The sequence below is a fragment of the Podarcis gaigeae genome (assembly GCF_964106915.1).
Source record: "Podarcis gaigeae genome assembly, chromosome: 5".
Taxonomy (NCBI): Eukaryota; Metazoa; Chordata; class Lepidosauria; order Squamata; family Lacertidae; genus Podarcis; species Podarcis gaigeae.
The window spans coordinates 91,217,961-91,231,107 of record NC_139681.1 but is presented as its reverse complement, the minus strand read 5'-3'; the positions used below and the strand labels follow the sequence as shown (position 1 = coordinate 91,231,107).

Here is a 13,147-nt window from a genome sequence, read left to right as displayed (position 1 = left end):
CCAGCCCTAATATGTATGTAAAAATAATAATATTTAGAAGGCTGTCCTTGGACAGCCCTTCAATTAAAGAACTGTGCTCTATAAAGTAGGACACATGGCCACCCTACATAATTACATCTTTTTCCCTTTTCTTCCCTGCCTACTCATACACTATTCCCTGATGAGAAAGGTTTAAGATTAAAATAAACTTATATTATTGTGAGGTTTTATGCCAAAGACAGAAAGAGGAATGCCAGGCTTGGCACCTTGCTAAAACAATGAAGGGGGAAAGCCCAATTACAACAGATGACTTAAAGGAAGAACAAGAAAACACACATTTCCGAGGTTTTAAAATTTTTCTCTGCTTCCAACAGAAAAGTAAAGCAGCACCCTGCAGACCACGTTGGCCTAAAATAAAAAGAAAAAACTAAGTCTGGCTTTCAAACCTTGGGAAATGCCCCCTCATTGTCTGTTTCTAAATCCTATGAAGAATCCTTATACTCTTCACTGGTGACTCTGATGTCCTTATTAAGTTAATAATGTGTTTAGATGCTTTGTCTTCCTAAACACTGCTTCCACTGACTTACATTTGGGTATAAAGTATTTGCAAACTATAACTGTATGACATTGAAGTCCAATAAGCTATCTCTATGCAGCAGCCTGTTTGATTATGCATTAAGGTAGTCCCTGTTGGCTAGATGTGAGCTGGGTAAGGGATTCTTTGCCTAAGTACCAAGAGCCTCAGTAAGATATAATATATCTGCAAAAGTATTATAACGTTCAGAAGGCCAAATTATGCCTAATGATGCGGGTCTTGAGTGTGAACTTCCTACTGAATTTAAAGAGAGTTGAAGGCACAAATGCTATCTTATATGTATATGCATTTCTAATATCTTGAGAGTGCAGGTATTCAGTTGAGATTTTCATTAAAACTGAATGTGGTAGTGAAAACTTATCAAGGGTAATGTTATAATCAAGTGGTTCCCCGGGGGTTTGTGATTTTGTTCCTGGCATTCTCTTTTCCTAAGAGTCTCTCCTTCTCTGCCTCATATGATGATTAATTTTTTTTTAAAAAAAGTCTACTCCTTTTCTGTTATGACAGTTTTGGAGAACTCCTGTGGCAAATAGTAACCAATATAACCAATGAACGATATAAAATACGCAAGAAATACAAGCAGCATCTATCAGTCTGGGAATATGCACGTTTCTGAGTTACCCCAACCTCTGAATCAGGCAGAATGGAAAAGCTACTCATTCTATGCTTTGGATGGGAGGTGACAGATACATAGCTGCTTAATTGCAAACATTGTATTTTTATTACCAAAAACGAAGTTTAAAGAAAGTTTCAAGGCTAATCCACATTATCTCTTTGAGGTTCCATGTAACTTGGAATTCACTTATATGAGCTGGCTCAATCAATTTGTCTCCTTGTGTTTTACATCTGGTGGGATCAACAGAGCAAAGCCCATCTATGCTTGAAATACAAAGAGTGTGAGCTTCTGCTCGTGTAGCGAAGTTCTTTTCTAATATCAGCTCCCTCTGCTACCTAATAAAATACTACCAAAAAAGAAAAAGAAATCTTTACAAGAAGTAGCTTTCAATATACTACAAGGACATGAAACTAAGTAGAAAACTCTGTACACTGAAGTACTTGGACAGACCTGTGTATGTGTTTTGGCCTAAACCAATGGTCAAGGAGTCCATGCAAAGTCTCTTGGGATTGAAGTTATATATTTTGCTGTCGTTTACTTCTCTCTTTTAACTTCATTCTGCTGTCTCTTCACTATTCCCTTCCTTTATTAGCACCATTCACTATATGTTGTGTGTGCTTTGGTGGCAGCTAATGTGTGCTGGAAATCATGACAAGTGACGTGAGAACATTTAAATATTTTCCATATATAAATGTAATTTAGCTGCTGGAATCACTTCTTCTACATGTGATGGGGCTAAAGGGGTGAACAGAGGAGGTTAACAGATGCATCCACAAGAGAAGAGACACACTAAAGGAACTCAGTGAAGCAGCCATGAAATAATAAGCTCAGCATTGCAGCTGAAAGTGGAAAAAATGAGCTTTAAGCAGTGCAATCCAGTGAAGCAGCTGGAACAGATAGGATGCTACAATAAAGCTTAAATCAATCTATGGCCATCATGGGCTTTGTTGTTGTTTGTTTTAAAAGTGTATCAACATATAGTATTGATTGTAATATATTGTACAATACAGGACTGTCATCCCTTTAGAATCATAGAGTTGCTTATTTATATTTACTATAAATATTTATATCACACCTTTCAATGAATCATAAAACACCAAAAAGGAGAGAGTGTGTGTGTGTGTGTGTGTGTGTGTGTGTGTGTGCGTGCTTGCTTGGCTATCTATCTATCTATCTATCTATCTATCTAGCAAGACCTGAGTGCCAGAGACATAGCTAGGGTCCCTTGCACCCTTGGCAAGGAGCTATATTGGTGCCCCCCTTTTCCCCAATAGTCATACTAGAAATTACTACATTTTATGTGACTCATAGGGACGCAGGTGGTGTTGTGAGTTAAACCACAGAGCCTAGGACTTGTCAATCAGAAGGTTGGCGGTTTGAATCCCTACGACGGGGTGAGCTCCTGTTGCTCGGTCCCTGCTCCTGCCAACCTAGCAGCTTGAAAGCACAAAGTGCAAGTAGATAAATAGGTACTGCTCCAGCGGGAAGATAAACGGTGTTTCTGTGCGCTGCTCTGGTTTGCCAGAAGCGGCTTAGTCATGCTGGCCACTGGCCACATGACCCGGAAGCTGTCTGCGGACAAACTCCAGCTCCCTCGGCCAATAAAGCGAGATGAGCGCCGCAACCCCAGAGTCGGTCACGGCTGGACCTAATGGTCAGGGGCCCCTTTACCTTATGTGACTCATGTACTTAAAGTGTCTGGAATGAGGGCAAGGCAAGGAGGAAGGGTGAAAAATTTCACACACCTTTGTGCCATGGTGCAAGTAGGATGGGAAGCGTCTTCCATATTTGATCTCACGGAGACAGTGGTAGCACATTGCCACCCACATATTTGTCATACACTCAGTGTTTTTCTTCTAGAAAAAAATGTACCGGCACTGCATACCCTTGAGTACCCCTGTTGCTAAGATGTTTGCATCAGCTCTGATAAGTCACTTGCTCATTATAATGGCACACAGCACAAATAATCAATGGCTTCATCTCCTCTCAGCATCCTTAGGAAAATATGCTAGGCTTCAGTTAAAATCCACTTTCTTGAAAATGTATTTCAAATATATATGTAAGTCTTTAAGTTTAGGCTGTTAGTTTTTGTTGTTGCATGTGGGGGATTCATAGATACAGATATAAATACAGTCAAGAATATGGCACTGAAGGCTATAAAACCAATTTTTCTTAAGGTCCAAAAAGGACTTCAGCTAGTGACAGGCAGTAGGAACATTATAGTGCCTCACTCTTTCATTTCATAAATCAGTTTATCTTATTGCACACATATTTAGCATTTTGCCTACGGAGCATTAGAGTAGTCGGTAATAAGATAAAGGGATGCTAGCACAGGCCTTGGCAAGAACTCCTGTCACCAGGCCTCTTGGGCCCTGAGATCAGCATTCTTAAAATATTAGGATTTGATAGAGTTAACACTAGTCCCCTTGAGCAGATGGGTGAGAAGACTCTGTCAACAGTGCCTGTGATTACTGCAAACAGATCCTTGTTACAATGATAGCCCCTCTGGGACGCTAGTGAAGTGCTTGCTAACCTTGCCATCTCAGAGGTGTAACATATGCTGTTTCTAGGACCTTTTTCTGGCTGACTGATGCTTCTGAAACAGAACCATAAATATTGAGATATTAGGATCTCTATAATCCACAGTCATTCAAAATAGATGGAAATAGAGTTTAATCCTTGTTCTTCACTCGGACCTTTCATTTTAAGCAGCTCACTGTGGCTCCTTTAATACAAGGTGCTTAAGTCCGCAGATATGGCTACGCATATTTCATCTCTGTTGTCACTCTTACATGCCGATCCTATGAACCACTATGCTAGCAAATAAGTTCAAAGTATCAGGCATGACACTATTACAAGTATGATTTGTGGGGGTTTGTCATCTCACTAACTCAGAAAGTTGAACTAGTGCTGGTATAGACAGGAAGATAAGGACATAAGATGATTCTGCTGGAACAGATCAATGGCCCATCTTGTCCAGCATCCTGTCCTCAAGTAGCCAATCAGATGCCTGTGGAAAATGTGTAAGGAAGACTTGAACACAAGAGCACTCTCCCCTCCTGTGGTTTTCAGCAAGTGGTATTCAGAAGCATTACTACCTCCAGCTTTTAAGGCAAGAGTATAGCCATCACGACTGGCAGCCATTGATAGGCTTATCCTTTATGAATTTGCCTAACCCTCTCTTAAAGCCTCTATTACTGCCCTACAAAACAACAATCTCTCTGGCACAGGTGCATGGCCCTCCAGATGTTGCTGAACTGTCACTCCCATCAGCTCCAGCCAGCAAGCTCAATGGTCAGATGTGATGAGAGCTCTAAACCAGCATCATTTAAAGGCCTGCAGGTTTCCTACATCTGCTCTAGCCTAATGCAGTACAATACTAATCTGCATCAGACTTTGGTCCAACTCATCTTTTACTAGAGTGGGATGGCAGTTGCTTCTGTGTGGCGTGGTCCCATTTAACTCCTGCAGTGTCTGTAGAAAGTATTCATTTGATTCTGACAAACTACATTTCCTCTTTACAGGAAATGATACTTATGTAATGGAGTGTGTGAAAAGAAAAGCAGTGGAAAGTAAGACGGCTGTGGCAGAGGGTTGGAGAAATAAGAGACAGAAGCCAAAGAAGAAGAAGAAGAAGAAGAAGAAGAAGAAGAAGAAGAAGAAGAAGAAGAAGAGTTGTAGTAGTAGTAGTAGTAGTTTGGATTTGATATCCCACCTTTCACTCCCTTTAAGGAGTCTCAAAGTGGCTAATGTTCTCCTTTCCCTTCCTCCCCCACAACAAACACTCTGTGAGGTGAGTGGGGCTGAGAGACTTCAGAGAAGTGTGACTGGCCCAAGGTCACCCAGCAGCTGCATGTGGAGGAGCGGAGATGCAAACGCAGTTCCCCAGATTACGAGACTACCGCTCTTAACCACTACACCACACTGGCTCTCAAAGAAGAGACTGTTGAAGTGGATAGGAAGGTGTACTTGAATGTGAAGGTATCAGGGTTCAACTCCTGGTAGCCTTGGGCACCTAGCTTTCTCCCCCAAGCTGATTTAAGTGTTCCAAAAGTGTGAGTGTGGTACATTTCTCAAAATATATGCAAGAAATTCCACCATCCATCCCCTCTCATGTCAAATGCTCTCTTACAATTCTCACAGTTCTTGAGCAGACAAGAAATGACAGGCTGAGGTTCCTGCTTGAAAAACCGTCAAATCTAGAACTGGGAAATCACCACAGCTTGCAATTTAAAGTGGAAAGTTGGGGAACCAACCTCGTATATTCTTGTGGGCAGACCTGTGCAGAAGTGAGTGGCAGCTGAGTACACTTGCCCCAGGCCTCACGAGGGCTAAGCCATCCAGGGGCCCCACAAGTGACTGGCTGCTTTCTTGTCTGAGTTTATAACTTTATTCTAACAAGACTCCAACCCCAGGCCTCAGACAAGCTCTTCATGGGCTTGCCTATGGGATTCGCAGAGTAGACAATGAACAATACAACACAAAGTTATCCCAAAACAACAATGGAAAAGAAGCAGTAATAAATTAGACTAGCAGTGATAGTACAAAGCCAGCCTTAACATTCAGAATGTGTTTCGTTGGCATCCAGCCTAAGTCTGTTTTCATCCAAGTTGAGTCCATTACTTCTTACCTTTCCTTCAAGGACACTGAGATATATGGAGTTGGCGCTGCTCAGTGTTCAGCATCTTCCCACTTGAACTGATGAAGTTTTTGGCAACTGAGACATACAGCCTGTCTCATCTTGTATTATTTGTGTTAAGACTTTACAAGCAGAGGAAGTAGAGACACAGGCCGTGACAGTTCTTTGTTTCTTATAATCAATAGTTAGCTCTTAGATATCTCAAAACAACTATTCTGCCCATTTTTCATCTCTATATTAAAATATGCCTAGCCTGATTACACTTTCTTCATACATCCTCTACTCTGGACAGGCATTTATTCCTGCCTGAAGATCCACTGCCTGGTTGTCTACAGTGTCATACATGTCAGAAACAGAATTGCTTGCAGGTGTAGTTTTAACAGTATCAAACAATTGCAGACTTATATAATAAGAACTGAAGAGCCCACCATCTGTATGGGAGCAACTGGGTCAAGTTGCACAGTGACTGTGGCTGACTAATCCATAAAGTGGAACATTTTCAAATAGCCCCTGCGGGTAACATAACCCACTATCACATGGTGCCTTGGTAATCCATGCACTGCAGTTCTGCACACTCCATTTCCCAAGCATAGTGCTTGCCACTGTGCATAAGTTTTAATACCAAGATTGGAAAAGAAGAAAAACATTAAAATGAAAAGCAAGTGTTTCATTGGTTCAAAATGATAATGTTCATTAAGTATACCTGTTAGCGAATAAATTTTAGTGTTATTAATTCTACAGCATTTTTTTAGCATGCAAAGTATTTTATAAGCCACGCTAACAGCAATCCCATAGGTTAACCACCAAGTGAATAGAACTGATCCCTTACCCACTTGTGATTGGCCAAGCAGATAGCCAACTAACCAGAATAAAAATAAAATAAAAATTATTCACTTCTCATGTCCCTGTGTGGCCCTCTAGCCTCATGCTGTGGCCCCCCTGGAATATCCTGGGGCCCCCAGGGGGTAATATGGGTCCCAGTTGGGAAACACTGCTCAAAGTGATGAAACAGAGATCATAAATCCCAATCACACTCTCACACACAAATAATGTGTGAATCATTGGGAAAGAAAGGTAGGGGGGATGAGTGTTCCTTCAGATATACTGACTCAAGGTCAACAGCAGATCTTCAGATGGTGTTTGGAGACAAACTGGTAAGAGAAACAGTCCTTGAGGACCAGTATAATATTGCCCCCTTTAAATCATACTGTACCATTCCTTTTCTTGCATCCTATATACCTCTACGGGCTCATCCACATTTTTGCTTGACCCTTATTTGTATCATATTGTGCACCAGTTAACTCACCCAGGTTTCAGAACTTTTCTTGTTCCATGGCTGTGCCTTGTGAAAATTCGATCTTACCCACTGAATTGAAGCTGGGTTAAACAAAACCTCTCTTTGGATTTTCCACGCATCTGATAAGATCTGATTCAGCAAACAAGATTGGATTTTCGCAAGGTACAGCTGTGGAACAAGGAGTGAGGCTCTTGGACATGAGCAAATTAATCAGTAAACAATTTGATCAAAATATGGGTCAAGCAAAAGTGTGGATGAGACCTAGATATCCTCCACCTATACCTCTAAGCCCCTTTATTTCCTCCAGTTCCTCCATGTCAAGCATATAACTATTTTTTATCTACCAGTAGCATAAAAATAATCTGTCAGTGAAATATTTGAGTGACAGTAATGACAAAAGGCTGGTATAGAAAACCAGACATAAATAAAATACAGTGAGAAAATCCTGTTCTCTTGCACAAATACTTCTCTTGTGTATTTCCCACACATGGATTTGCTGGATTGCGCGACAAAATTACTTAAAATCTCAAGCCACAGGGAACTTTCCCTTCTGTGCCACTAGATTATGTTGTTGTGACGCCTGAAACACCTGCACTACTCAGTTCTTTTCTTGGATTCCAGGATTTCCCCCCTCCTTCCTTTTAATAAGAAAAAATTAACAAAGTAAAATTTGTTGACAGTGCTCACAGTTGGCATAGTGGGGGGCTCTACCTATGTGCTGTCACATTTTTTCATGTTCATTTCTGCAGGTGCTAAATACATGCTGACAGCAACATATGTTACCAGTCTTAAATGTGTGTGTGCATGTATGTGTACACGGTGTTGCTGTTTTTAACCTAGCAATTAAAGAACGCTCACTGCTAAAAGGAAAAGGAAAAGGAAAAGAAATGCAGGTGAAGCTGCTTGCTGCCCACTGATATCCTCTCTCGTTACCTTCCTCCCTGTCTGGTTATTATAATGAAATGAAAACAAAGTGTGCAAAAAAGAAAATCGATTAGCTTTCTTTGATTTCAGTCCTTCCCCAGTGCTTCCTCCCCTCTTTTTTTTATAAGTAGTCTCTTTCTGTTTGTTTTCATCTCTTCTTCTAATCTTCTTATCCTTGCTATGCATGATAGACATGTTCTCTCCAAAGGCGTGCTTCCTACAGATATTATTATATAGACTATACTAATTTATTCAGTGCATAAACAAATTGAGTTTACAGTAATGATGACCAAACAGTTTCTGGTTTTCTATATACAGATAGATATTAAGGCAATATTCATCAGAATATATATATCACACAAACCTTTCATTTCTTTACAGTACAATATTGAAAAGCAAGGAGTAAACACAAGTTGATAGGCAGCAAACACTATTTTTAAACTCTTAACTGTTTTTATGTTTTTTAATATGGATATTTTTCTGTCTTCTTAAACAACGTTTGGTTAAATAAAGCATTATTTATTTATTTATACCCCACCCATCTGGCTGGGTTTCCCCAGCCACTCCGGGCTGCTTCCAACAAAATATTAAAATACAATAGTGTGCCAAACATTAAAAGCTTCCCTAAACATAACAAGCCTACAGGGTAAATTAAAAAATCGCTAAGAGAATATATATAATGGGCTTTATCCATTGCTGCAGAAGCAGAGTTCCACTCACACAGTGGAACTCCCTCCGCCTTGCTCCCCCCAAATCTGCTCCAGAGAGTCCAACAATCCTCTGGAGCAGATTTTGAGGGTGCATGAGAGCTGCACCCTCAAAGGGGAAGAGAAAGTTTCGACGTGCAAGTCTGTTATGTGAACTGAACAGCAGTGTCAGATACAACCCATCATAACTTATTTTGCATTAAATTTGGTTTGCATTAAAGTGGTTCTTGGAATTAAAATTAATTCATACCAACAAAAAAGTTAAATGTCGTACTTACAGTATTTCATTCCAAAATAAATTTACATTGCAACCCTGGGCACCTATACTCAAAGGTCATTCTAACTGTGTCCACTTGGGCTTATTTTTAAATTAGTGTGCACAGGATTGCTAGGTAAGCATGTTAAAAGTAAAAAAGAAGCTTTTATTTCAAGATAATTATATGTATTCTCATTTTCACAGTGTGCATTTCACTTCCAGATTTTGAAAAATGAAATTTGTTTTCAGAACAAAGATGAAGAGGAAAGGTCATATGTAAATTGTCAGCATAATCTAACTCTACTGTCTTGTAAAAAGTTGATCCCAGTCTTGCGCGCTCTCTCTGTGTGAGTGTCTGTCTGTGTATCTGCATGCCTTGGCTACAGGTACTTCAAAAGGATCTGTATCATCATCTCTACAAACAAAAAAATCACAGGGGTTTGGGGTTTGTTTGGTGGGGAAATAGACTGAATTACCGTATTTTTTGCTCTATAAGACTCACTTTTTCCCTCCTAAAAAGTAAGGGGAAATGTGTGTGCGTCTTATGGAGTGAATGCAGGCTGCGCAGCTATCCCAGAAGCCAGAACAGCAAGAGGGATCGCTGCTTTCACTGCGCAGCGATCCCTCTTGCTGTTCTGGCTTCTGAGATTCAAAATATTTTTTTTCTTGTTTTCCTCCTCCAAAAACTAGGTGAGTCTTGTGGTCTGGTGCGTCTTATAGAGCAAAAAATACGGTCAGTTCTCTTTACAGCTGATCAACAGTGCTCATGCTAACACCACCAGCAATCCAGTTGAGACTGCACTCACAGTTCAAGATCTAATGACAGGAACCACATATGTTGCCCCAGGAACTGGATGCAGCCTGGAGCTACATGCCTAACATCATGTGATTATGCAGGTCCCAGAGCAGTAGCAGATTTGCTTTGCTAATACTGTTACTTCCATACTTTCTATTTGTCAATTCCAATTTCAAATTCCAAAGAATTTCAGTAAGTATCATTCAGTGTTGCGGGACACGGGTGGTGCTGTGGGTTAAACCACAGAGCCTAAGGCTTGCCAATCAGAAGGTCGGCGGTTTGAATCCCCAAAACGGGGTGCTCTCCCTTTGCTTGGTCCCTGATCCTGCCAACCTAGCAGTTTGAAAGCACGCAGTGAAAGTAGATAAATAGGTACCACTCCGGCAGAAAGGTAAACGGCGTTTCCGTGCGCTGCTCTGGTTCACCAGAAGCAGGGCTTAGTCATGCTGGCCACATGACCCGGAAGCTGTACGCCGGCTCCCTTGGCCAGTAAAGCGAGATGAGCACCGCAACCCCAGAGTCGGTCACTACTGGTCCTAATGGTCAGGGGTCCCTTTACCTTATCATTCAGTGTTAATGAACTTTCTGTCCTTAACAGATCTGACATGAATTGACCTGGTCTCTAAGGATAATTTTGAAGGCATTGCTATTATTTAATGATTAGGAGAGTCTCCACCCCCATCGTTCTACCCGGACACAGAGGTTCAGCACCAAGGGCCTTCTGGCAGTTCCCTCACTGTGAGAAGCCAAGTTACAGGGAACCAGGCAGAGGGCCTTCTCAGTAGTGGCACCCTCCCTGTGGAACGCCCTCCCGCCAGATGTCAAAGAGAACAACTACCAGACTTTTAGAAGACATCTGAAGGCAGCCCTGTTTAGGGAAGCTTTTAATGTTTGATGTATTACAGTATTTTAATATTTTTTAGAAAGCCGCCCAGAGTGGCTGGGGAAGCCCAGCCAGATGGGTGGGGTATAAATAAATGATTATTATTATTGTTATCATTATTATTATGAATATCTTTAATTTGCTAAGCCAAAGGATAAAGGTAAAGGGACCCGTGACCGTTAGGTCCAGGTTGTGGCACTCATCTCACTTTATTGGCCGAGGAAGCCGGCGTAGAGCTTCCGGGTCATGTGGCCAGCATGACTAAGCCCTGCTTCTGGTGAACCAGAGCAGCGCACAGAAACGCCGTTTACCTTCCCGCCAGAGCAGTACCTATTTATCTACTTGTATTTTGATATGTTCTCGAACTGCTAGGTTAGCAGGAGCAGGGACCGAGCCACGGGAGCTCACCCCATCGCAGGGATTCAAACCATGACCTTCTGATTGGCAAGCCCTAGGCTCTGTGGTTTAGACCACAGCACCACCCGTGTCCCATAAAGGTAAAGGTAAAGGTACCCCTGCCCGTACGGGCCAGTCTTGCCAGACTCTGGGGTTGTGCGCCCATCTCACTCAAGAGGCCAGGGGCCAGCGCTGTCCGAAGACACTTCCGGGTCACGTGGCGAGCGTGACATCGCTGCTCTGGCGCGCCAGAGCTGCACACGGAAACGCCATTTACCTTCCCGCTAGAAAGCGGTCCCTATTTATCTACTTGCACCCGAGGGTGCTTTCGAACTGCTAGGTTAGCAGGTGCTGGGACCGAGCAACGGGAGCGCACCCCGCCGCGGGTATTCGAACCGCCGACCTTTCGATCGGCAAGCCCTAGGCGCTGAGGCTTTTACCTACAGCGCCACCCGCGTCCCTGACACCCGTGTCCCATGCCAGAGGATAAATGGACATAAATCTGGCATGAGGGATCACGACAGGGAAGGCAGTAGGAGAACACTTCAATCTCCCAGGATATTCAATACAGGATCTCAAAGCAGCTGTCTTATTACAAAAGAATTTCAGAAATAGACTTTAAAGAGAAGTTGCTGAATTACAATTTATTACTAAACTGAAAACTATGGAGAGGCCTGGTCTGAATAAAAACATTGGATTCTTATCTCAATACATATGCTAAAGCTATTTTTGGGTCATCTGCATACTATCCCTTGCTTTTTCCTGCAGGACTAATTGCAGTCGTTAACAGTCATCAACAGGTTTACCATACCCATTGAGTCAATCACCCATCTCGTACTACCCTTCTTAGAAAAACCCCACCCCACCCTCCCACTATATATAAGGGTCTGGTGACTTCTGTTTCAGTGTATCTGAAGAAATGTGCATGCACACGAAAGCTTATAGCCAGAACAAACTTAGTTGGTCTCTAAGGTGCTACTGGGAAGACAGAAGTGCCTGGCGTGCTCTGGTCCATGGGGTCATGAAGAGTCGGACACGACTAAACGACTAAACAACAACAACAACAAAGGTGCTACTGGACAATTTCATAATTTTTTTATTTACGGCATTCAAAATCATGGGCTCAATCCACTGGAAAGTTTCCTTGGCACAATTCCCACTGAAATTAAAGGAATCTATGCAAGAGCATAGTGAACTGCATCCTAAATAAATAAATATTTTAAAAGTAAACTTCGCTTAATTCTCCCAATACAAAGGTAAAATCGCAAGTAGCTTCTATCCAGTTCCTTTTGGAATACCTTTTACATTTCCCTATTGTTTCCCTTTTCTTTAAAATAGGTTTGAGATTATGGATTTAAATGTGATTTTATGTAAATCTCACCAGGTATCAAGTAAAAGTATAAATTTTATTCATTAATTCACTCACTCACTCAAGCTTAGTCCAGAGTACTAAAGGTAAAGAAAGACATTGTTGGGCTCTGTATTCCCCCTTCCCCTATCCAATATTTTTGAGATGGGAACTGTTCCCCGCACTCAAATTAGCTTAACCTCTTCGAACGTAAGCCTTCTACCTCAAGCCAGCCTCAGGGTGCAAACGATGGTGGGTGGAGAAATCTCTTAATCACAAACCATATCTCCCAAGGCGCTAGGTGTTGGAAGATCACATCCAAACGGAAACCAGAAGAAAAGTATAATAATCCTATGCTATACAAACCATCATATTCAGCTACCAGTATGAAACTGGGCATTTTAATGCTGCTTAGTATAATGTTAGCAACTTAAAGAAACTACCATTTAAACTAGCTAACAGATTAACATATACATGCACTTTTCGTTCCTCAGCACTAGGTAGTTTTTGTAAGACTCCAAGTCCTTTAAAAGGGTTAAAAATGCAGATGCTGTGAATAGAGTCTAATCCTTAAGGCCCTGAAGCATTAAGACATATCTCCTCCTTAGGGTCCATCTCTGTCCATAATCAATTTCTTCCCTTGGAGAACATTAATTGTCTCTAATGATAGCTTTCCATCAATACATCCTTGATCTTAAAAGGCCTGTACAG

General features: G+C 41.6%; 1 protein-coding gene across 12 annotated transcripts in view; it reads right to left on the bottom strand.

The window, feature by feature from the left end:
- Positions 1-13,147, bottom strand: part of LOC310845006 (uncharacterized protein) — a 448,061-nt gene that overhangs the window by 312,504 nt on the left and 122,410 nt on the right. Inside the window, exon 5 of one of the 12 annotated variants that reach the window (XR_014564420.1) lies at positions 8,586-9,426. The exons of the other annotated variants lie outside the window; for them this stretch is intronic. The gene's annotated coding sequence lies outside the window, so the exon portion shown is untranslated. Of the gene's footprint in view, positions 1-8,585; positions 9,427-13,147 lie in introns of those variants that run through there. 12 annotated transcript variants of the gene reach the window in all.